This window comes from Mandrillus leucophaeus, unplaced genomic scaffold, assembly GCF_000951045.1.
Source record: "Mandrillus leucophaeus isolate KB7577 unplaced genomic scaffold, Mleu.le_1.0 Scaffold145, whole genome shotgun sequence".
NCBI classification, from domain to species: Eukaryota; Metazoa; Chordata; class Mammalia; order Primates; family Cercopithecidae; genus Mandrillus; species Mandrillus leucophaeus.
This window is the reverse complement of record NW_012101421.1, coordinates 1,678,022-1,681,141: the sequence shown is the minus strand read 5'-3', so window position 1 is coordinate 1,681,141 and position 3,120 is coordinate 1,678,022.

The window sequence follows — 3,120 nt, the reverse complement described above, 5'->3', positions numbered from 1 at the left end:
CTACCAGACATTCAAAGAATTGGTACCAATGCTATTGACACTATTTCACAACATAAAGAGGGAATCCTCCCTAATTCATTCTATGAAGCCAGCATCACCCTAATACTAAAACCAGGAAAAGACATAACCAAAAAAGAAAACTACAGACTGGTATCCCTGATGAACATAGATGCTAAAATCCTTAACAAAATACTAACTAACCAAATCCAACAACACATCAAAAAGATAATCCACCATGATCAAGTGGGTTTCATACCAGGGATGCAGAGATGGTTTAACATACAAAAGTCAATAAATGTGATATACCACATAAACAGAATTAAAAACAAAAATCACATGATCATCCCAATAGATGCAGAAAAAGCATTCAACAAAATCCAGCATCCCTTTATGATTAAAACTCTCACCAAATCGGCATACAAGGGACATACCTCAATGTAACAAAAGCCATATATGACAAGCTCACAGCCAACATAAGACTGAATGGGGAAAAATCGAAAGCATTCCCTGTGAGAATGGGAACGAGACAAGGATGCCCACTCTCACCACTCCTCTTCAACATAGTACTGGGAGTCCTAGCCAGAGCAATCAGACAAGAGAAAAAAATAAAGGGCATCCAAATCAGTAAAGAGGAAGTCAAACTGTCACTGCTTGCTGATGACATGATCATTTACCTTGAAAACCCTAAAGACTTCTCCAGAAAGCTCCTGGAACTAGTAAAAGAATTCAGCAAAGTTTCCAGATACAAGATTAATGTACAAAAATCAGTAGCTCTTCTATACACCAACAGTGACCAAGTGGCAAATGAAATCAAGAACTGAACACCTTTAACAATAGCTGCAAAAAACAAAATAAAATACTTAGGAATATACTTAACCAAGGAAGCAAAAGACCTCTGCAAGGAAAACTAGAAAACACTGTTGAAAAGAATCATAAATGACACAAACAAATAGAAACACATTGTGCTCATGGGTGGGTAGAATCAATATTGTGAAAATGACCATCCTGCCAAAAGCAGTCTACAAATTCAATGCAATCCCCATCAAAATACAACTATCATTCTTCACAGAATTAGAAAAAACAATTCTAAAATTCATATGGAACCAAAAAAGAGCCCGCACAGTCAAAGCAAGACTAAGCAAAAGTAACAAATCTGGAAGCATCACACTACCTGATTTCAAACTATACGATAAGCCCACAGGCACCAAAACAGCATGGTACTGGTATAAAAGTAGGTACATAGACCCATGGAACAAAATAGAGAACCCAGAAATAAACCCAAATACTTACAGCCAACTGATCTTTAACAAAGCAAACAAAAACATAAAATGGGGAAAGGACACCCTTTAAACGAATGGTGCTGGGATAATTGGCTAGCCAAATGTAGGAGAGTGAAACTAGATCCTCATCTCTCACCTCATACAAAAATCAACTGAAGATGGATTAAGGACTTAAATCTAAGACCTGAAACTATAAATATTCAAGAAGATAACATTGGAAAAACTCTTCTAGACATTGGCATAGGCAAGGATTTCATCACCACTAACCCAGAGCAAATGCAATAAAAACAAAGATAAATAGTTGGGACATAATTAAACTAAAGAGCTTTTGCATAGCATAAGGAACAGTCAGCAGAGTAAACAGACAACCCACAGAGTGGAAGAAAATCTTCACAATCTGTACATCTGACAAAGGACTAATATTCAGAATCTACAGCAAACTCAAATCAGCAGGAAAAACAAACAAACAATCTCATCAAAAAGTGGGCTAAGGACATGAATAGGCAATTCTCAAAAGAATATATACAAATGGCCAACAAACATATGAAAAAATGATCAACGTCACTAATGATCAGGGAAATGCAAATCAAAACCACATTGCCGTACCACCTTACTCCTGCAAGAATGACCATAGTCAAAAAAAATAAATAAAACAATAGACGTTGGCATGAATGCAGTGAACAGGGAACACTTCTACACTGCTAGGGGAAATGTAAACTAGTACAGCCACTATGAAAAACAGTGTGGAGATACCCTAAAGAACTAAAAGTAGAACTACCATTTGATCCAGCAATCCCACCACTGGGTATCTACCCAGAGGAAAATAAGTCATTATTTGTAAAAGATATTTGCACACACATGTTTATAGCAGCACAATTCGCAATTGCAAAATCGTGGAACCAACCCAAATGCCCATCAATTGACAAGTGGATAAAGAAACTGTGAAATATATATATGATAGAATACTACTCAACCATGAAAAGGAATGAATTAATGGCATTTGCAGTGACTTGGATAAGATTGGAGGCTATTATTCTAAGTGAAGTAACTCAGGAATGGAAAAATCAGACATCTTATGTTCTCATTGATATGTGAGAGCTAAGCTATGACAATGCAAAGGCATAAGAATGATACAATTGTAACAAAGCTGCACATTCTGCATATGTATCCCAGAACTTAAAGTATAATAAATAGATTTTGAAAAGAATGATACAATGGACTTTGGGAACTTGGGGGAAAAATTGGGAAGGGGAAGAGGGATAAAAGATTACAAATAGGGTGCAGTGTATACTGCTTGGGTGATGAGTGCACTAAAATCTCACAAATCACCACTAAAGAACCTACTCATGTAACCAAATACCACTTGGACCCCAATAACTTATAGAAAAATTTAAATAAGAATATGAATATTTTATTTATTTATCTATTCATGTATTTTTATGTACATATACATAAAGCCAATGATTAATGCCACTCCCAGGTGCTCAGAACACACTAGTCAAAACCTTGAATAAATTGATTCATCTCTCTTGCTCTAGCACTTCCATATATGTTCCCAGGCTTTTGCTGATTAGAAAGCTTTGGTAACTCTTTCAAGATATCCTCCTTGAATAGGCATTTTACTTCTCCCTCCATTTTCTGTTGGGAACTAACTCCCATGTGGGCTTAGAAGAAATGAGAAAACAGTGAGAAGAATTGGCATCAATTTATGAGTTTTAAGGAGCTTGAGGATCAAAGTTCTTAGAGGCAGCCATGATGCTAATGTGACCATATTATCTGTTTGGAGGTCTCATTTCTTATCCAATATTGCCCTTACCCTAGGCTTGGTTCTCAAAGCTAT